General features: G+C 37.2%; 1 protein-coding gene across 4 annotated transcripts in view; it reads left to right on the forward strand.

Annotated features, from left to right (window-relative positions):
• The first annotated feature begins 22,751 nt into the window (after window positions 1-22,751).
• The window catches only part of LOC121381191, a 62,468-nt gene continuing 60,921 nt past the window's right edge, over window positions 22,752-24,298 (forward strand). For 2 of the 4 annotated variants that reach the window (XM_041510375.1, XM_041510379.1), the window contains exon 1: window positions 22,753-22,771. The gene's annotated coding sequence lies outside the window, so the exon portion shown is untranslated. Of the gene's footprint in view, window positions 22,772-24,298 lie in introns of all 4 variants that reach the window. The other 2 variants (XM_041510378.1, XM_041510380.1) reach the window with 2 other exon arrangements.

A 24,298-nucleotide genomic window follows, 5' to 3' on the forward strand; every position in this document is an offset into this window, starting at 1 on the left:
AATGAATTAGGTATGTAAAATATATTATTTGAGAAACGATTATTTTTATTTTTCCATTCATCACGGAAATTAGCTTGTAGATATTAAAATTAGAGAAACATGGCCATTTAAGATACTTTTAAACTCACTGATTCATAAATAATCGTTAATATTGGTATAAATGCACTTGATCTAGCGGCTGTGAATCTAAAGGCTTTGAGTTGTGAATATGTTTATGAAATGTGTTATTTGTTGTGTCATGATATTTATTATTAATCATGGTTGTCAAATATGTTGTGTAGATACATAATAAGAAAAAAACTAATAAGTAATGTTTTTTACATTAAGATAATGAGAATGATAGGCAGATGCTGATAGATGAGAAAGATGTATGAAAGTGTGAGCCAGCTTTGGCAGGATTTGAACCACTGTCATCAGCTTGAATAATAGTAATAACTATATCTGCAGAAACTAACGTGATATCTTATAAACACGCATGTATTAAAAATAATTCTTACACACCCGTTGGTGAGAACACCATGTAACAACGACTGGCTGCTCCTAGGTGATGACCAGGTCGCCAGTGCCGTACAGCCAATGAAAAACAACATGGTGGAAATAGATTACACTGTTACGTATAGTTAATCTGACAATCATGTGTCTGTGACGCGTAAGTTAGATACAAGTGCAACGGCTGTAAATAACGTTTAGTCGAAAAAGATATTAAACTGCTTAAAACCTTTCGCTCGTTAGATACATTTTACATTTTAAAACAACTCGTGAGCTAAATGGTATCTAACTGCTACTCATGTATTATTCTCTATATAAAAAATAACTTTCAATTGCTAAAACCTGTACCCATTGCCTGCAGCTACGTAATATTTAAAGCATCTATGTGTTTTGAACATAATTAATTTTATCATATAAACGAGTTGAAAATATATAAATGCTAATTACTTTTTATCGAAATAACTTACAGATACGAAAATAGTTACTAGTTACTAATGCGACAAGTATACCCAAAATAGCCTGAATAATAAATTAGCATTAAAAAGTCCGAAATGTTGTGTCATTAATTAGCAACAGATGGTTACATTGGGTTTGTCAGAGAGCGCACTCACCACTGACGTTCTAAAGGCATGACCTAAAAATCATATACTTTTATACTGACCTTGGTGGAAAACAATCAAATACAACATGGCCGTCAAATGTTTTAACCAATCAGACTGCTCTTGCAATGGCGAGAGAGCCCTTGTGAGTGTATTAGTTGACAAATTTTGAATAATATCATATTATGGTTATAGTGTTGGGTTGGGGGTTTATTTTAGAAATCGTCCAATAAAAAATACGCAATTTCTAATTTTTATTTGAAAGGCTAAAAGCTAAAAGGACTTTACGTGCACATTCAGAGCAAGCTGTTGTAGCGCACGCCTGTATTGGGCACAGGGACCAGCCTTGGCCGGATCTCTCTGTCCAGGACAGGAAAAGGTGTGTGTGTGGGGGGGGGGGGGGGTAGAGAAGGGACGCCTGCACTGGCAAGTGCAAGGGAGCACCAGCAGTCCAAGTATTGGTGACAGGCGGAGTGAAATTGGGTCTATGGAATTTTGAGTGTCCCGTTCTTTTATTTGAAAGAAGACTCATAGTTTTATACATACGTACGTTGTTGGGAGTTGTTGGGGGGTTGGGGTTTTTTTTTTTTTTTGGGGGGGGGGGGGGGTTGTTGTTTGTTGTTTGTTTGTTTGTGTTTTGGTTGGGGGGTTTTGGAGGGGGTGGGGAGCTTAGAAAAATATATGTGCGTGGTTATAACATGGAGGCGCAAGTAAACCAGGTTTACAAAGCTGAGCTAAAGAATAGCTAAAGATTAAGACTGGATGGACTTATTTAAAACAAAATATCTATATTTAACATCAAATATATTAAGTAGACGAGGTTTTTTTAATTCGCAGGTTTTGAATGCATTTTATATTTTGCATAATTAGAAATTGGATTTGTTTACAAAAAGAAGGTTTTTTCCAGTAGTAAGGCTTGATGTCATAAATATGAAAACAATTTGCATAAAAATATGAAATGGAATTCGTCCTCTACCTCCAGTGTATTACAATGTTGACAAATTCTCTTGGAAAACTGGAATAACGGACCGATTCCACATTTCAGTGGATGGGCAGAAATTCCAAACTTACATATCCTTCTAAGTAATTGATGTGCAATATTTTTCTCCAGATCAGTCAAATGCCTATAAATTGATCACTTGGATGGAACTTAGTGATATATATAGTGTGTCTAATTTAAGATGGTCGCCATATAAGGTCACTCATGTGGTTTATAAAAATTGATTACATAATTATCATATTATTCTATGTTGTCTTTATGGCATATGTCATAACAATATTGTGTGGCACGCATGTCACGTCACTAGTCTATAATATTTTGGATTGCAAGTTGTAGTTTGTGAAATTGACATCGACGTTGACATCATCTGACATTGTAACTTACATTCAATATTCAGAAAATATTATTTAAATTGAATATATAAATAATAAATAAATAAATAAATAAATAAGTAATAGTAGTTGGATTTATGACATTTTATTGTTATAATACTTCGTGTGTAACATGTTGGTAATACTTGATTGTCTCGGTAAGATATTTCGTTGAATGTTATTAACATCAAATGTGTAGCGAATATAGAAATATTTAATGTTTAGTACAAATTTCAGTTTGTGAATAATAAATATATTAACGTGAAATTTACAGAACTCATATCCAAATTGATTTATAACCCTCGATTTTGCTCGGGGAAGAAGAAAATTATATTCCCAAACGCGTATAGCATTCCTGCTCAAGCAATAATCTATATGCAAATAACGTTCAAACAATCAATCTTTGTTATTATATCCATTTGTCCTAAATTGGGACTTAAAAGTTTTGTTTAAAAAAAATTAAAATAAAATAATAATAATAATAATAATAATAATAATAATAAAAATATAAAATAAATAAATAAATAAATAAAATTATAATAATAATAATAATAATAATAATAATAATAATAATAATAATAATAATATAAATAAAAAGTTAGTTTTTTTCATTAATCTTGAATCTTGCTATGTTGCAATATGAAACTTAGTACAAAATAAATAAATAAACAAGTAAATAAGTAAGTAAGTAAATAAATAAATAAATAAATAAATAAATAAATAAATAAATATAAATATAAATAAATAAATAAATAAATAAAACGAAACGAAACGCAAATAAATATAAATTAATTAATTAATTAATTAATTAATTAAATAATTAAAAAAAACAATAAAAATTAATAAATAAATAAACTATTTATAAAAATAAATAAATAAATAAATAAATAAAAAATAATTAAAATAATTAAAATAGGAAAATGAAGAGAAAAAGAAGAAATGAAAGAACAACATAATAGAACAGAAAACTCAGACTTTGTTACACTCACCTTTCTCTCTATCTGTAAGTACCATTCGCATTCCAAATGATTATTATGAGTATTACTATTACACGCGAGATGTGCTTTCACACGACGTCATGATCAACGATGCTACGACTGTTAGAGTGATGACGGACGACGTAGCTGTGATCACGGATCTTGGGAAATCCACCATGAAAACTGAGAGTGGCGCCCCCATGACCCGCGCTTACAGACGCCGTCCACGTAGTTGGTGATAAAAACAAATAGTCAGCTCCGTTCAGCATTGCTTACAGACGCCGTTCATGATGATTATAGACGTCAACTCCGCTAGACATCGCTAGAGACGCCATCCACGTAGATAATGATTTAAATATATTAACTCTGTTCTAAAATCCATTTTCTTTCATAACTAACCTTGATGTCGACTGATAAGTAGGTAGTTCGTATTTCGTTTTAAAATAAGTAAACTGTATTCCACTGATTTTACCAATTTAATTATTTAAATTTTGTATTGACTTTGAGTTGAATGGTTCATCAGTACAATACAGATATATAATAAGGTAAACAGTGGTTTGTGGTACAAAACAATGTATAATATATAATTAATTTACTTATGTTGTCTGTTCGTGTTTTTTAATGTTTTTAAATACATTTTCTTTTCTTTATTTATTTTACAAATTTATATATAGTGGTTTAGTGTTGTCATGCTTATGTCGACATTTCCTATGGTTGTAATGGTTGCAGTGTTTTTGTTTTGCGAATGTACATAAACAGAGATTGAATAACTGTTCTGCAGAGACAAGCCTGCGTTCAGCATATTGCGAATAACGCTAACGTTAGCGAAAATAGTTATTAGTTTCCAATGCATATGAATGAACGAACGAATGTTTAACGACACCCCAGCACGAAAAATTAGTTTTCAATGCAGACATTAGCTTAACAGAAAGGTAAACAAAAACGGTGTTACGAGCGTTGCTCTGCTCTATCTATCTGAACTCAGCCCAGGTTACTTCGGTGTACAGTACTATGCACAGACGCACTTCAATTAGAAATACTCACAGGAAATTCCTGTTACAAGTAAAACCCGTTAAACTGGTTTTCCGTGGAAGTCGTATGTATCGACAATAAGTATATGTCTCATCCCCACCAGAACTTCACTAATCAGTAATGTATAGACATGTACTTCCCTGTCTGTGGGAACGTACATACAGACGATCACTCGAAGATGTCGAGTTTCTTCTTCAAACCTCTACACAAAGTGTCACCATTATCATGACACCAATTAACAACTGATTAAACAAACATTCCTTTCCTTAATTTTTTTGCCAGTCTCGATGAAAATGAAGTGCGCATGCCAGTAGTTGACGTAGTCCCGGGAATACAAACCACCTGGGACCCCATCAACTTACTGCGTGAGCACCTCGTCAGAGTTCGCAGAGGAGCGCTGTATCATCTTCGGAACACGGCGCCATTATATAGCACTTCCGGTAGACACGCATCTTTACAAATGTGACCATAATCACCTTTTGTCTGAAACTGAAACCTTAAAGTTGAACCGAGTGTAAAATATAAAATGATACAAACATCATACAGCCAACTTCATATAGCATTATAATGCCGGGTGTATATTACAAGTTAATCTATCCCTGCTACCAGTATATGTATAGTGTCATGGCCGTCTGATGACTTTCGTCCAATAGCGTTCTGTCAGAGTAAGCCGGTCTCGATGGAACAATGGTTAAGTCAACAGATTTGATAAGAAGATGACAAAAATAGTTCCGGAGTCCAAAGGAAATTTTAATAAGGTCGTGACTATTAACCACTAACAACTAACCATTAATCCACTACCTTGGACACAGTCCATATAGCTAACGTGCGTCCTCAGGATAGCATCCTTGAACTTTAAGTGTAAGCACGAAAATAAAATTAAATGATAAAGAGTTAAGCCATGGCGATAAATATGAATATATAGTGTTTTTACTTCAAATATATTTTGAGAAGAATCATTTCAACAGCTTTGTGATTATTATAATTCAACTAAGTTTGACAGTATCAGATTTTTACATCTTCCCAAATGGTTAAACAGTTAAGTGCATCGTATAATTTAAATTGCTAGCACTAATACTTTAGACATAAACATTTTAATATATTATTAATTCAAGAATTATTACATATTTTACCTTTTACCTAAAGCAAAGAGTCAGTTAGCATGACATTTAACACGTTACAAAATATCTAAATTATTTTTAAAAATCATGAATGATAAATACAATTTCAATGAAATGAAAATAAAATTACTATATGGCACAGCTGTCATCGACGCTCAATCTAAACACATTTTCACTTAGACATATTATCCACCCAAGAGTTAATAGAAACTTAACCGTTTTCTCAGTGCAGAGGTGCCCATACTGATCCTACCTTCGTGGAGACAATGCTGGTTTGATTGAGCGCCCTATAGTGGGCACGCTATGGCCATAATACAGTCCGATGTGTGTCAAATCTGAAATTAATGTTTTCACTTCTGACACTCGCTCGAGGCCACTGTCTGAGCTAAAACAATAAAACAGAACAACGGTTAATGCTTGGCAACTTCAAAGTCAGTTTACCCGAGGCGTGAAGGTTGAATGGGATTTTATGAGTGGTATAATCTGGGATTGGTTGGAGGACAGACAGAAAAGAGGACAGACAGACAGATACAAAATTAGAGTCACGGAGACAGATTAAATCTTCATTTTACCTTGTGTTTCAAATATTCACAGCTTGTGCTATAAGTTTAAAACTGTACATACACTGTGTGTATATGTTCGTGTGCCTGTATGTGTGTGTGTGTGTGTGTGTGTGAGAGAGAGAGAGAGAGAGAGAGAGAGAGAGAGAGAGAGAGAGAGAGAGAGAGAGAGAGAGAGAGGGAGAGAGAGAGAGGGAGACATACAGACAGACGGAGAGACAGACGGAGAGAGAGAAAGAGTAGCCATGCATGAAAACAAAACACAATTAAAATGCTAGAACTGAGGTATAATTTTTAATGTCAAAGATACGTACTTCCTAATTAATCTAACCCGTGTGAGATTCACTCAGATCTCCTAGTCTAAAACCAAACAGTGAAATATTGTAAATTTGTAACGTGATATAGTGCTTAAGCCATTGGATTTAAAGGGACATTCCTGAGTTTGCTGCATTGTAAGATGTTTCCAACTAATAAAATATTTCTACAATTAAAGTTACATGTTAAATATATATTCTTCTTTAGAATATTAGTGTCTGTATGCTCAATGTGTTTTGGGGCCTAATTCACTAAACTCTCGCAACTTTGCGATCTCGCAGTGTAGTGCTAAAAGACTTGCAAAGAGGATGCTTTGTTGTCTAGTAGAGCCAAAGAGACCTTTGTGAATTAGGCCCCTGGTCGTCTTAATATTTGTAAGAAACCCAAATTGGATTTTGTCTTCAAATAATTTCGTACGAATGAAAATAAACATATTTTAGGAAATAAAATGAAATTTAACCTAGTACAAATATTAGAACGATCAAAAACACGTTTAATATACAGCCGCTAATATTTTATGCATAAAAATATATTTGATATGTAATTACAATCGTTAAAATATGTCTGTTAGTCGATAACATCTTAAAAATTGCAGCAAACTCAGGAATGTCCCTTTAAGATTGGAAAGTATTGGTTATTGCAAGTTTTAACGACTTAGTGGGTAAGTGTACAGCCACTTGCATCTATCTACTTCTCTCACTAGTCATTAAAAGTATTGGTTTGTGTCTCAGAGCAAGTTTTAACGACTTAGTGGGTAAGTGTACAGCCACTTGCATCTATCTACTTCTCTCACTAGTCATTAAAAGTATTGGTGTGTGTCTCAGAGCAAGTTTTAACGACTTAGTGGGTAAGTGTACAGCCACTTGCATCTATCTACTTCTCTCACTAGTCATTAAAAGTATTGGTTTGTGTCTCAGAGCAAGTTTTAACGACTTAGTGGGTAAGTGTACAGCCACTTGCATCTATCTACTTCTCTCACTAGTCATTAAAAGTATTGGTTTGTGTCTCAGAGCAAGTTTTAACGACTTAGTGGGTAAGTGTACAGCCACTTGCATCTATCTACTTCTCTCACTAGTCATTAAAAGTATTGGTGTGTGTCTCAGAGCAAGTTTTAACGACTTAGTGGGTAAGTGTACAGCCACTTGCATCTATCTACTTTTCTCACTAGTCATTAAAAACTAATCGCAACAAATACAGACAGATTGGTATATGACCCAGGGCCATGTATTTTATATCCATGACAGCACACTTTAAAATTAATCCCATATTATATGATACTCATTCGACTTACTCTCTTAAGGTTCTGACTATATACAAAAATACATAATACTTACATTAAAATGCCATTATTTAAAAAAAAGAAGAAGAGTTTTCTATATTTTAGTCCATCCTTTTAGACTTAGTCGGTTGTGGATATTTTTAATAAAGAAAACGTAAAGCGGGTGAGTTATGTGAAACGATAGGGTTAGAGCAAATAATATGGATCAAAGTTACAAAGGCTATTTTTCTTAAACGCTGGTGTTTAAGCATTGTAAATATATATTTAGTCATACGCCCGTAAGACCAAGACAGACTTTATAAATTCGGTCAGCATCCAGTTTATATACTAGTATCCAGGTACACTAAATAAGGTCCACGGGTTTCGGTGAACTTGGTGTGGTGCTGCAGGCACAAGATTGTATCTAGAGAAGCAGAAGCGTAGTTCATCAAATCCCTCGAGGACAAAGAATATTCACAGATCGCCGTTTCAAGTGTTTCTAACCTTGGCTAATACGTAGGGCAAACAAGTGTTTTGTTTAAATTCGCTTTGTATAGATCTCAGTTTATTAAAATATATGTATTTTAAAATGTTAAAAATATTTAGTTATTAAAGCATGTTCGTATTAGTAATTTTTTAAAATTTAGAATAAAACCAAAAAAGAGCAAAAATGTTTTAAGCGATATAACGTAACAACGAGTATATTTTAAACAAACTTTTCAATTTAACCTAATATTACTTTTTTAAAATTATGACAAATGAAATAGTCTTCAGATTTTCAAACGAATATTTTGAATCCAGAATTTTAGTATCAAAAGATGTTTTTACACAACGATTCTCTAAAGCTGAAATATTTGAAATGAAGAAAAACGCTTTGAAATATGTATTTAAAATAAAAAGACTATAAATAAAATAGTTTAATTACGAATTAATTTTATTGTAAAGAAATATTTGCTTAATAAAAAGTAATAATTACTGTATTCAAATTGTACTGTATCCAAAATTCAATACACATTTTATCTTACGCGTATTGGTTTGGTTTTGTAAACGTATATAGTAAACACACCTTACAGGTTACTTCAATCGATAAACTGTACTCAAATAAAACAATATTTTAGAATTTCAATCCATAACCTATACGCAAATAAAACAATATTTTAGAATTTGAAAATAACATTTCACAAAAGTAACACGCAACGAAATATATTTTTCTCAAACAAAAATTAATAAATTTACGTTTCTGTTTTCATTATTTATCTTAGAAAACTAATCATGCAATACTTGACTTACCTGAATCCACAAGCTGTATTAAATTAAACCAGTGCTTCATATACTAGTATAGAACTTGTTTGTTTGGGTTTTTTAAAGAAAACTCCCCAAAACACTCTGGACTCGTTTCTATAAACAATGCATGTGAACGTTCTACCTAGACCTGTACGAGACGACTGCTGCAGAATGACTGAATGGTGGAGTTTATTTTCTTGTCGTATTTATGCGGTCGTTGACGGTAATCCTCCGACCCGCCCGAGGGTAGAGAATCTCGGGCAGATAGTCAAGTAGACCCTTCGATCAATTTGAAAGGTTTGATTGATCATTAATCAAGAGAATAATTAAAGTAGGTGAAATAAAGAAACGCCATTTAACTTACTACTTTTTCCCCTCTTCGCTTTGAAACGTGGCCCTCGGCGCACAAACCTGCAACACCTTTGGGAATGACACCTCTTTGCAATTTTATAATAAATTATAATGATGGGAAATCTGGAAACAAAAGATTGTGTTCGGATTATGAGTTATATGGATCTCATTAAGCATCGCGAGGATGGGTGGCGTGCAGGAAGGTGTCAAGTCAAACGGACTGTCGTTAAGTTGGCGGATAATGCACCCATTAAAATACCAGGGCATTCAACAGTTTGGCGCATTGGTGATTACTAAGTTAACAAACTGAAATAAAGTCGACAATAAAGGGACGACAATCAGAACTGGTTATTTCCACTGTTTGAGAAAATGAGAGTAGTCTATTATAGTGTTGTCTCTCTCTCTCTCTCTCTCTCTCTCTCTCTCTCTCTCTCTCTCTCTCTCTCTCTCTCTCTCTCTCTCTCTCTCTCTCTCTCTCGCTATATATGGTTGCAAATGAATTGCCACGCATTTTTACACGGATTTCATCTAATTAGTACTGTGGGTAAAATAATGAAAACACATGGTGAAAAGTGTTCAGGCCAGCTAATTTTGCCCGAATTTCTCCGTTGTTTCTGCCCGATTTTGAGGATTTTATCCAGGACGGGGGGAGGAGGGGATGTCCCCTGCACCCTGTCACGTACGCTTATGTCTCCCTCCTATCTCTTTATCTTCTTTCGTGGCGGGACGTAGCCCAGTGGTAAAGCGTTCGCTTAATGCGCGGTCGGTTTGGGATCGATCCCCGTCGGTGAGCCCATTGGGCTATTTGTCGCTCCAGCCAGTGCACCACGACTGGTATATCAAAAGTCGTGGTATGTGTTATCCTGTCTGTGGGATGATGCATATTAAAGATCCCTCGCTGCTAATCGAAAAAGAGTAGCCCATGAAGTGGCGACAGCGGGTTTCCTCTCTCAATATCGGAGTGATCCTTAACCATATGTCCGACGCCATATAACTGTAAATAAAATGTGTTGAGTGCGTCCTTAAATAAAACATTTCCCCCCTTATCTTCTTTCTCTCTGTTTCTCTTTCTCTTTCTCCCTGTTTCTCTTTCTCTCTGTCTCTGTGATGTATAGTAATGTAATTTGAACAAAGAACTAAAACTGCTTTCTGTTCAGATTTGTATTAAACCTTAAACATACGTGTATGTGTATGCATGAAATATAAATGTGCGACGTTAAACAAAATACTTCTTCCTTTAAATAAAACATTCTTTCGTTGGTTATATTTATAGTAAACGTAGCTGGTGGAAAATAAATGTATTATAGATTTGTGATCTTTTAAATTTAATTTCTGTAAGCTGACATAAAATCATATTAGTGTACATTTAATCTGTCTTGTAAACTCTGTATTTCATTTCAACTTATTTTCGTGGTTATATCCAATTACGGTTCAAGCACGCTATCCTGGGCACATACATCAGTTATCTGGGCTGTCTGTCCAGGACAGTGGGTTAGTTGTTAGTGGTTAGTTAGAGAGAAGAGCGTGTAGTGGTCTTACACCTACCCACTGAGTCGTTAAAACTCGCTCTGGATGGGAGCCGGGTTGCGAACCCTGTACCTACCAGCCTTATGTCTGATGGCTTAACCACGACGCCACCGAGACTGGGGCGGGACGTAGTCCAGTGGTAAAGCGTTCGCTTGATGCGCGATCGGTCTAGGATCGATCCCTGTCGGTGGACCCATTGGGCTATTTCTCGTTCCAGCCAGTGCACCACGACTGATATACCAAAGGTCGTGGTATGTACTACCCTGTCTGTGGGATGGTGCATATAAAAGATCCGTTGCTGCTAATCGAAAAGAGCAGCCCATGAAGTGGCGATAGCGGGTTTCCTCTATCAATATCTGTGTGGTCTTTAACCATATGTCTGACGCCATATAACCGTAAATATAATGTGTTGAGTGCGTCGTTAAATAAAACAAAAACAAAACAGTTTCACCGAGTCTCTACAAAGACTTCACAGATAGCATGGGATTGCGTCCCTTTCATGGTGGGCTTTAACGATTACAGAGGGAGGTGTAAAGCCAACGTGCAGCGTTCATGTAACTCTTTGTTATTAGAAATGAACAGACATCTGAGACGATACTGGACAGAATGTCTGCTTAATGTGCACATTGTGCACTCGAGGAGGCATAATAAGTCAACATATTTCACATGTTAACAACAAAAGGTACTAATGCATATGTCTACAATGTTGTATTCTGTTACATCACCCACCTCGGTGGATCCATTCAGCTGATTGGGCTTTTTCTCGTTCCAACCAGTGCACCACAACTGGACAAAGACCGTGGTATGCGTTTTCCTGTCTGTGGGAAAGTGCATATAAGAGCTCCCTTGCTGCATTATAAATAAATGCAGCGGGTTTCCTCTGATGACTACTATCAAGTCAGTCTTGGGAGAGTGGCAGTCCTTCTATAGGCAGTGTAGGAATTAATGAATGAATGAATGTTTAACGACATCCCAGCACGAAAAATACATCGGCTATTGAGTGTCAAACTATGGTAAAGTGCAGGGAGGATGAAGTAGTCTTGTGCCGTGCTCGCATCGGTCATTCTTATTTGACATACTCATGTATTTTGAACAATGATCCTCCACCTCAGTGAAGATATATTTGGACAACGAAATGTGATGGAATCATTTCGATTCCATACAGAAATTATATAACATTTTTTACGTGATACTGACTTCTATTGTAAATTTGAATTGTATCTATTTGTGATATTTGTATTTTTGCACAGTTCTTTACACTGTTTTTATTTACCTCTTGAATGTTTATATTGCTGTTGCTCATCACTTTAGTTTTGCATTCACCATAGTTTGACACCCAATAGCCGATGTATTTTGTGTGACGGTGTGTCGTTAAACATTCATTCATTCTGATGACTACGAGTCAGAATTACCAAATGTTTCACATCCAATAGTCGATGACTGATTAATCAATGTGCTCCATTGGTGTCGTTAAACAAAACAAACTTCTTCTGTTACATCACATTCTACTTTGTGTACACAAATAATGTTTTAAGCACCCCTGAAATAATAAAACACCCTGATTTACCCTCTAATAAAAATGCAGACTTTTATTGATTTATCGCTACAAAGTTAAATTTTGTTTTGTTTAACGACACCATTAGAGAATATTAATTTATTAATCATCGGCTATTGGATGTCACACATTTGCTAGAGAGGAACCCCGCTACACTTTTTCCTTAGTAATATGGGGTATTTTATATGCACCATTCCACAGACAGGATAGCATAATAGGCTCAAAGCGGGGGATCGATCCCAGACTGACCGCGCAACAGGCTAACGTTTTACCACTGGGCTACGTCCCGCCCCTATTCATAGGACACCCTTCCATCAGGAGATGTTGTGTTTGCCTTAGAGACGACACTGCATCGGTGGGCCCAGAACTGGTGTATCAAAGGCTGTGGTGTGTGCTATCATGTCTGTGGGATGGTGCATATAAAAGAGCCCTTGTTACTAATGGGAAAAAATGTAGCGTGTGTCATCTCTAAGACTATATGTCAGACTTGACATCCAACAGCCGATGATTAATAAATCAATGTGTCCTAGTGGTGTCGTTAAGCAAAAAGAACAGACTCTTAGATTATGTCAAAATTACCAAGTAGCCGATCATTAATAAATCAATGTGCTTTAGTGGTGTCGTTAAACAAAACAAGCTTTAACTTTTGTGCATCTGTAGTGGCCGTTCCCTCTTGTCGTATCAGACGACTCAATGAATGAATGAGGATCTGGGTAGATGGTGATTCCGCTAACTATATAGCACTTTTTGTACTCTGGTTGTCTTTATGAAATTACAGGGGGCGGGACGTAGCCCAGTGGTAAAGCGCTTGCTCGATGCGCGGTCGGTCTGGGATCGATCCCCGTCGGTGGGCCCATTGGGCTATTTCTCGTTCCAGCCAATGCACCATGACTGGTATATCAGAGGCCGTGGTATGTACTACCCTGTCTGTGGGATGGTGCATATAAAAGATCTCTTGCTGCTAATCGAAAAGAGTAGACCATGAAGTGGCGACAGCGGGTAACCATATGTCTGACGCCATATAACCGTAAATAAAATGTGTTGAGTGTGTCGTTAAATAAAATATTCCTTTCCAATTATGAAATTACAATGGATTTTGTTTTCTGATAGAAGTGGTCGATGATACCTGATCCATAGTTATTGCGGCTTCCATTTTGCCTCAAATACATGACTGTCAAAACCGTATTATTAACGCAATAAACTTACATGTATTGAATATGTTGAGCATTATCGTTACTACATTTTGACACCATTTTGAATTTCATTAATTAGGGGTTCAAAACAAAAACGAAAGCTTGGTAACAAGCAGATTCGTAATTAGCACATCCAAGTCATATAGTCTGCTTGTTCAATAGACTTCTACCAAAAAATACTTCTGAGACAGGCTGTCGAAATCAGACATGGGACATTTAATTATTTATATTAGAGAATTAGATAATACTTAAGGAGTTTCGACTCTACGAGGCAAGACAAGACAAGACTTTATTTACACTCGGGCCGTTGCACAACGGCGTAGGAGGAATACATGCATAAACATTTTGTTATATACACGTGACAAGATGGTTGACAGTAAATACATTAATTACGATACATACACACATACACAAATACATACAATCACACCTATCAATACACTATGTAATAATAGAGATATTTAATACAGATATACGGGTATCTAAGTACTTATAAACGAATAGATTGTTAAACGTATATATGGTACAATACATAATGGTAATATTTTATTAAATAGTTTTGGTTTTGATGGTGTTTGTAGTCAAGGGCGTTTGAATTGATTAATTATTATATTTATGAAACATGCGAACGTCTTTAGGGTACTAATTCGTTTATTTCACATTAGTTCTCTAAATATTTACGAACTTCGTCGCGTACAATAATATGGGTGTAGAAACTAGACTCTTGATTATAAAAAAAAAGGCAAATGAAAAGATAATGGAACTCGTCGCCAATGTCCGTAACATTACATAATGTACAAATTCTATTTCAATAAGTATGTTATTCCAGCGTCCATTTTTAACGGATTTTCTAAATTTTAAGAGTGTTGTCTACAGTTTTTCTGGTAGTTTATTAATATACTTTCGAAAAATAGTTGTTCTTTGTATAATCGGTAAGTGTTGCCTAAGGTGTCTGGGAAAGGACATCACATCAAATTATTTTTCTCGATCGATCGATTTAATATCTCGATCGATCGACTTACTATCTCGATCGATCGACTTATTATCTCGATCGATCGACTTACTCCCATAGGCAACTCCCATAGGCAACAACGTTAATGTTTGTGGTTAAAAACACAATATGCAGTATATCAACCAAACTATGACATTCATCTTGGTAATCATCCAACACATAAATACAGGTCACGACATGTGCAGATTATCCCCCCCCCCCCCCCCCCCCCCCGCAAATTGAAGAAGAACTAATCCCCATTCCCTTTACCCTGTGAATTTGGTCGGGATAATGTGAGCAGGTATGTATACACTGTACTAAAAGCCACCCACTGTTTACATCTCTCAAGTGCACCCACTGATGCAATAGCTACGGCAACTATGTCTGTATCTGTAGCAGAAAGCATGATCCATACGTAGCTTTATGGAGGGGCATGTTGAAGCCCAAAATGTCCCAGTTGGCCAAGATGTCCCAATTGGGACATCTTTGGCCGGTGCTCTAATTAATGTATTTAATTAATATCATTTATATATTAGGACCTGGAAGAAGGTTTCGCAAAGGGGTGGGCTTCGCGGACAGGTTGCTGACGTTTCAATACCAGGAAAGTACCCAAAATTGCTGGGCCAGATTTCCATGAGTAGGGCGCGCCGGGGGTGTGGGTGGGTGAGGCCTCCTACCAGACAAACCTAACGGCCGAGACCACCTTCGCCCTAATGCATCCTGACACGACGTCCACCCCACCCCCCACCCACCCCATCCTTCCCAGGTTATCCATACAACTGTTGTGGGCACACTATTTATAATGTATATGAAGGAAGGTTGTTGGGATAGGTATGGGAAAGAATGATGGGGTGAGGAAGGAGAGGAATGGTGATGTTTATGAAGTCCGCCATTCGTCCACCCAAAGGAGCAGGTGGGTGAAACGCATGATGATCTCCAGATGTTGAACTTGTTATATTGAAGATGTTGTTGTTGTTGAACTTCCGAGGTGATCCATAACGTTCCAAGAGCATTCGTGAGCTTACTATCTGTGGATGGGCCACCTATACAGATGACCACTTAAGGTCATTGCTATATAAAAATCCAGCAGTACACGAAGAACCACTAATTGTTTGACGTGGTTAAGGTTAAGGACCACACAGATATTGAGATCTAAGAAACCCGCTGTCGCAACTTCATAGGCTATTATTTTTCGATTAGCAGCAAGGGATCTTTTATATACAACATTCTATATTCTAATATACAGGATAGCACATACCATGGCCTTTGATGTACCAGTCGTGGTGCACTGGCTGAAGCGAGAAATAATTAAGGTTCAAGCACGCTATCCTGGATACACATCTCAGATATCTGGGCTGTCTGTCCAGGCCAGTGGGTTAGTTGTTAGTTAGGTGTTAGTGGTTGGTGAGAGAGAAGAGGGTGTAGTGAGGGTGTGTTAAAAATACGATATGCAATATATCAACAAAACTATGATATTCATCCATCACATAAATACATGCCACCACATTTTTCTTTTCTCCAATTGGAGAAGAACTAATCCCCATTCCCTTTGCCCTACCAATTTGGTCGGGATGAGGTGAGCAGGTATGTATACACTGTTGTAAAAGCCACCCACTGTTATCATATTTCAAGTACACTCACTGTTGCAATAGCTAAGGCAACTACGTCTGTATCTGTAGTAGGTATCATGATCCATATGTAGCTTTGTGTATATGCATCGAATATGGACGGCATGATGAAGCCCAATTGGGACATCTTGGGCCAAGAGATGCCTACTTTGTTACATTTGCTTAAAGGGACATTCCTGAGTTTTCTGCATTGTAAGATGTTTCCGACTAATAAAATATCTCTACGATTAAACTTATATATTAAATATATTTTCTTGTTTAGAATATCAGTGTCTGTATATTCAATGTGTTTCTGGTCGTCTTAATATGTGTAAGAAGCCGAAACTGGATTTTATCTTCAAATAATTTCGTACGTACGAAACCATTTTAGGAAATAAAATGAAATTTAACCTCGTACAAATATTAGAACGATCACAAACACGTTTAATATACAGCCAATAATACTTTATGCAGAAAAATACATTTGATATGTAATTAAAATCGTTAAAATGTCTCTGTTAGTCGATAACATCTTAAAAATTGCAGTAAACTCAGAAATGTCCCTTTAAATCGTTCAAATAGTTTTTGTTTAACGACACCTCTAGAACACATTAATGAATTAATTATCGGCTATTGGATGTTAAACAATTGGCAATTCTGACACGTAGTCTTGAGAGGAAACCTGTCACATTTTACCATTACCGGCAAATGGTATTTTATATGCACTTTCCCACAGAAAGGACGGCACATACAAAATATTTTGATATACCAGTCATGGGGCTCTGGTTACACCATTTAAAGGATTTTAAAACTGTGCCTGCCCAAACGAGTGGGATTTTCGCTTGGTTGCAATCCGTTCGTTTGAAATAGACTACAATGAAGGGTCGATCATCTGGGTGAAGCTATTGAGTTTTCCTAATCCAACCAGTGATTCATGAACGGCATATCATAGGAAATAGTATGAAATATGCTGTGTAAATATGTATATACTTTGTATGTACATGTATGTGTGTGCGTGTATCTGCTATCTATGTATCTATCTATATAAATATATATGTGTATGTATGCATGTATGTATGGATGGATGGATGTAGGCAGGTAGGTGGGTGGGTTGGTACGCAGTTACGTACGTACGTATGAATGGATCGATGGATGGTGAATGATAGCAAGGGATCTTTTGTATGCACTATCCCTTAGACTGGATGACACATACCACGGTATTTGATATACACCTCGTGACGCACTGGCTGGAACGATAAATAGTCCAATGGGTCCACCGACGGGGATCGATCCTAGACAGACCGCGTATCAGGCGAACTATTTACCACTGGGCTACGTCCTGCCTCGGATGGATGGATGGATGGATGGATGCATGCATGCATGTATGTCTGTGTGTTCATGCGTGCCTGTATGAGTATCTGGTTATGTAAATGTGTTTGTGTGTGCATATTTAGCTATGTCCCAGTTATGGCGATACATTAATGTTGACTTTCACTTATATTTATAAGTCGTACTCATCTAACAACACACATGATGATATCCCGGTTCTTCTTTCACAAAAATATATTTTGATCACTGGTATATTTGTGTGATATCTCCCTTCTTCGTCTGTCTGTCTGTCTGTCTCTCTCTCTCTCTCTCTCTCTCTCTCTCTCTCTCTCTCTCTCTCTCTCTCTCTCTCTCTCTCTCTCTCTCTCTCTCTCTCTCTCTCTCTTTCTCTCTGTGTACATCGCCAATATCATATATTAGGAATAAAAGTTGTATTATGTGAGCCTCTGACATAATACATTATGTTTACTTAAGGGTAATAATCTCTTTATTATATAATCTCTAAGTTAATACAACGTGTCTTTGTAAACTGCATACACGACTTTAATTCCAATCAGCCATTACTCGATATTCAAATGACGTATGAATATAATATTGTGCCGTGTCTTTTCCAAAGGAAGTCTTCACCGGGTTTTGTCACAAGTAGCAGATGAGCCAGTGGTCATTTGAGGTGGTTGGTTATGTTGATGTTTGTATGGTTTATAGTCTTCAGTTGCCAGAAGGTGATTTTCTAATTACCGAACAGTTTCAGATTTAATTTTTCTTAAAAACCGTTTTGAATATCCCCTAGGTTTTAAAGCATTAAATAAAAGTGAACAAGCTTCATTTAAATTCTTTTTGTTACTCGAATTTCTGTGGAATCTAATAATCTGAGATTCAACAATGCCTTTAAAATATCTACTTGAGGGTAACCAGCCGGAATTTTCCGAGGATGGTTTCATTTTGTGGTCAAAAACTGCCGTATCCATTACACCATTTTAATGTATGTATGTATGTATGTATGTATGTACGTATGTATGTATGTATGTATTTGTTGATGTATTGGTGTATGAATATCTATATACTGTATGTATGTCGAGGTTGACTGTTACATACATAAATATTAACGCAAAGGCGCTGGGGATAATTAAATCCTTTCTAGCCTCACAAATTGCCTCATGCCGTTGCTGGGATTCGAACCTATGGCACCGTTCTGGGCTATCCAGGCATCCATAAAAAAGATGTTGTTTAACTCAACCACATGCATGGTGCCTACAATCCACGCGGTCGATCCAGCTTACGTGCATGACACAGTAGGCAAAGCTCGTGACAACTGAAAATTATTTCACTCGGGACATAAACTTGATAATAACTAGTAACTCGTTTATTATCCTCGATATTATCATTGAACAGAGTGGAGACATGAACAGGGTTCTCAACCATTAAATATTTCTTTTTTAAATATAATCAAAATCGTTGTAGCGAAAACGTGTATACCGTCATAATTTTTATAACCTACAGGACGCTAATAGAATCTCAATTTATTTTATTATCTTAATTTAAATAAAATAAATGATATTTTATAACAAACGAGGAATGTATTACTGAATTCGCTGTTTACTCATAGCAAAGGCATCCAGGGGTGGACTCGGTGATAGTGATATAATGGGGTGTTCATCCTTTGTGAATTTTTGTGGGACAAATTTTGTGGGTCAAATTTCGAGGTGCACCCACCCAACTTTTGACAGAGAAGTTAACACCACAAGTCCTGTGATTGGTGATAAATGAGCTACTCTTTTCGATTACCAGCAAGGGACCTTTCATACAGACAACATCCTACAGATAGGATAGTACATACCACGGCCTTTGTCACACCAGTTATGGAGCACTGGCTAGAAAGAAATAGCCCAATGGGCCCACCGACATAAAAAGTATGTCACCTCATAATAATTTTAATCTACTTGCAAGAAGAGTATTTTTGTTAGTAACCTTTATTTTAGCTGAAAATCGCAGTCCATTTAAGAAAAAAATAATTTACCCTGTACTGGTTTCAACCTCAAGTGTACACCGCATATCAAATGTAGACATTGGGGGAAGGGATTGATTGCGTAGACCCCCAGCCCCAACCCCCGTGCTCCGCCGTGCTTGATACTACATAAAAGTATATTAAGTTAGTGGGAATAGATAATAGCACAAATAATCAGTATCGCATGTTACTACCAATTAGACCTGCATTTTTTAAAAACAAGACAATGTCTTTGTTTCTGTGTTAACTGTTTGTGGCGGGGTTTTTTGTCACAAATATAGGAATCTACACAATAGAAACAAACAAATAAACACAAGGAAACAATACAACCGCAATTCAGTGTAAAAGAATTTTTTATTCAATGAATTTTCAGTTACATTTTTGTTTTTACTCCAAAGATGTATACTAAATATATTTAATTGGTTAATAAACTAAATTTAATATAAATGTGTGTGTGTGTGTGTGTGCACGTGTGTGTGTGTGTGCACGTGTGTGTGTGTATGTGTGTGTGTGTGTGTGTGTGTGTGTGCGTGCGTGTGTGTTATAACTTCTCGTAAAGATATTATTCCAATTATAATAAACATAATATTTGGCTTGATTGGTTTGTTTTTGAAGTGATATTGGCCAATTCGTTTACACCTTTAGAATATTATAACAGTACACAATTACATACAATATTTTATAAAGTGCTAAACGAAGCAACTAACGGGTTATTCCTTGTTTAAAATGTGCAAACCAATATAACCATCAACAATAAAGTTTGATATTGTGTGCCTTATTATTACTCAAAATTACAAACAGCAACACAATATACAGTTCTTGTTATCCACGTAAAATAGGGATACGTTCAGCGACAACGAACAGCACCAACGTTCAAGAACTATTTGACTGGTTCTCGATTCTGTTTAAATGTAAGCTCAATACAAAGTCTGTGATGTTTGTAATTAAGAGGCCATGTAAGTTGAATAAACTGATTGTTGATAGCGCTGGTAGGTACAGAGTTCACAGCCCGGTACCGGCTCCAACCCAGAGCGAGTTCTTAAGGTCTCAGTGGGTAGATGTAAGGCCACTACACCCTCTTCTCTCTCACCAACCACTAACCAACTAACAACCAAGCCACTGTCCTAGACAGACAGCCCAGATATCTGAGGTTTGTATCCAGGACAGCGTGATTAAACCGTAATTATTTCTTGCTCCAGCCAGTGCACCACGCATGGTACATCAAAGGCCGTGGTATGTACTATCCTGTTTATGGAATGTTGCATATAAAATGATCCCTTGCTGCTAATCGAAAAGAGTAGCCCATGAAGTTGCGATAGCGGGTTTCTTAGATCTCAATATCTGTGTGGTCCTTAACCTTAACCGAGTCAAAAGATTAGTGGTTATTCGTGTACTGCTGGATTTTTATATAACAATGACATTAAGTGGTTATCCGTATAGGTAAGCTCACGAATGCTCTTGGAACTTTATGGGTCACCTCGGAAGTTCAACAACAACATTTTCAATATAACAACTTCAACATCTGGAGATCATCATGCGTTACACCCACCTGCTCCTCCAGTGGACGAATGGCGAACTTCATAAACATCACCATTCCTCTCCTTCCTCACCCCATCATTCCTTCCCATACCTATCCCAACAACCTTCCTTCATATACATTATAAATAATATGCCCACAATAGCTGTATGGATAACTGGGGGCAGACCGGTTAGGGGTGTGTGGGGGGGGGGGGGGGACTCCGTGTTAGGATACGTTAAGGCGTAGGCGGTCTCGGCAGTTAGGTTTGCCTGGTAGGAGGCCTCTCCTCCCTTCCCCGGTGAGCCCTACTCATGGAAATCTGGCCCAGCAATTTTGGGTACTTTCCTGGTATTGGAACGTCAGCAACCTGTCCGCGAAGCCCACCCCTTTGCGAAACCTTCTTCCGGGGCCTAATATATAAATGATATTAATTAAATACATTAATTAGAGCACCGGCCAAAGATGTCCCATTTGGGACATCTTGGCCAACTGGGACATTTTGGGCTTCAACATGCCCCTCCATATTCGATGCATATCAGCAAAGCTACATATAGATCATGCTATCTGCTACAAATACAGGCGTAGTTGCCTTAGCTATTGCATCAGTGGGGTGTACTTGAGAAATGTGAACAGTGGGTGGCTTTTAGTACAGTGTATACATACCTGCTCACGTCATCCCGACCAAATTGGTATGGCAAAGGGAATGGGGATTAGTTCTTCTCTTCTTTGAGAAAAGAAAAAAATGACCTGTGCATGTGGTGGCCTGTATTTATGTGTTGGATGATTACCTAGATGAATGTCATAGTTTGGTTGATATATTGCATATTGTGTTTTTAACCACAAACGTTAACGTTGTTGCCTATGGGATTTTATATGGTATAGTATAACGTATAACGGTATCCCAGTCTAACAGTGGTAATCCAGTTATAGTTAGTTCCGTTAGTAAAGTGGACCACGTGATCGCGCACTGGGCGATTCCGCCTTGTGCAGCAGTTACAGGGGCCGTCTCATATCAAGCGAAGTTACAACATGGAAGAGTTGGCTAATGCCGTTTTGGATGAATTTGGATTTCATTACGTCATTAAACCAAAACAATTACACATTATTGATTCCATTTTGAATTTGAAGGATACATTTGAGGTGTTATCGACAAGATACGGCAAAAGTATGTGCTACGTACTGCCTCCTCTTATGAGATGACCCCTGTAACTGCAGCACAAGGCGGAATCGCCCAGTCTCGAAATAGATCGCCGAGCTTTGCAATTGTTGCGACGGAGTGTCACGAAGCGTAGCTGAATGTGGGTGCTGTCGGGTTTCTTTCTGTAGTATGTGTATTAGTGATTAATATGTGGATTTTTTTGTATCACTTAACTCGAATATGATTGATGTAAAGGTATTTGACGTCAAACATAGGATTGTTGTGGTATTAGAGCGGGACTCGTTGCCTACCGTTTGGTAGTCAGGAATTGCCAAAAAAAGACATAGGTTGGTCTCTGACTAATGAGAGCGTGTTTATGTCCAAATGTCCGTCTAGCTCTCTTACAGTCAGAGTACTCGGGCTACATTTCTCTCTGCTCATATGGGTATTAATAACATGTACGTTTCACAGTCCAGTTTTAGGCACGTTCCCCACGGGATGACGTCACGGTGAAATTTGAAGAAACGTTTTTTGTTTATACTTGGAAGAGGTAAGTTGTGTTTTCATACCCGAATCACTGTTGTTGAAATAATTGATTCAATACCATAACTAGGAGCGGACCAAGGCCCAAGGGCATGTGGACAAACTTCCTGAAAATGGCACTTTGTGAAAATTGTTAAAAAAGGGAAACTTTAATGTTTTAGGGGAGGGACATGTCCCCCTAGTCCCCTCCCATGGATCCGCCCTTGGCTCCATGATAAAAATTGATATTATGATTATTGTAAAGTAAATTAATATCTTAACTTTGTTTCAAATCAATTTGTGAATAATTTCTACAGAAACAGATTATAAAATATAATTACTCATTATTAATCAGATTACAAAGATTTCGAGTTTCGGGATTTTCCGTAATTACAAACCTATATAGGCACACACACACACACACACACACACACACACACACACACACACACACACACAGATACATATAGTGAAACCTGTCTAAACCGGACACGGAAAATACTGAAATCCTGTTAAAACCGGCCAAATTTCATGGTCCCGATTTTTTTTTTGTATTAAAAAGCTGATAAAATCTGAACGTGTCCATTTGGAAAATGGACTGACTTTTGGTTCAGAAATGTAAAATCTTTAATTAATTAACGTGAACAAACCGGCGTAGAGTAAACGATTTCCAGAAAACCGGAATTTAGGATGTGCAGCAGCTCGTGTTACGTCACGGGTTACCGATTTCAGCGGTCTCAACCCAGCTCAGCAGGCAGGGTAATGGCTGGCCTCGGTCGTGCAGTGGTTAAGCCATCGGACTACAGGCTGGTAGGTACAGGGTTCGTATCCCGGTACCGGCTCCGACCCAGAACGAGTTCTTACGGGCTCAGTGGGTAGGTGTAAGGTTACTACACCTTCTTCTCTCTCACTAACCACTAACCAACTAACAACTAATCCACTGTCCTGGACAGACAGCCCAGATAGCTGAGGTGTGTGTGCCCAGGACAGCGTGCTTGAACCTTAATTGGATATAAGCACGAAAATAAGTTGAAATGAAATGACCGGGTAATTAATGCTTGCTTGTTTTCAGTTGTACTGTCTGGTGCAGTGCACATTAGTTTGAGCTCTAGACAAATCTTTGCTTTTTGGTCAGTGCGCTTTGATAATGAAGTACCGGCCTCGATGGTGTCGTGGTTAAGCCATCGGACAGGTACTGGTAGGTACTGGGTTCTCAGCCCGGTACCGGCTCCCACCCAGAGCGAATATTAACGACTCAATTTTCAATAAATTAATCAATCAATCAATCAATCAATAAAAGTAAATGTTTGTGAATAACGATTGAATAAACTGAAAGGATAGAAAAGGAAAAGAATTAGAAGCCGTAATCGATGATTTAACAGCATTCATTATTAACATATTTTTCTTCTTCTGAGACAGCCCAATTGGTGAGTAATAACAATTTAATGGTGAAAGTAACAACAAATAAATAAATGATTCCGCACCACGAAATAAATTTTCGTGTAATTACATCCGACTGTGTAATCGAACATTTATCGGTGGCTGCAAACCGATT

The sequence above is a fragment of the Gigantopelta aegis genome, chromosome 9 (assembly GCF_016097555.1).
Source record: "Gigantopelta aegis isolate Gae_Host chromosome 9, Gae_host_genome, whole genome shotgun sequence".
In the NCBI taxonomy this organism is placed as follows: domain Eukaryota; kingdom Metazoa; phylum Mollusca; class Gastropoda; order Neomphalida; family Peltospiridae; genus Gigantopelta; species Gigantopelta aegis.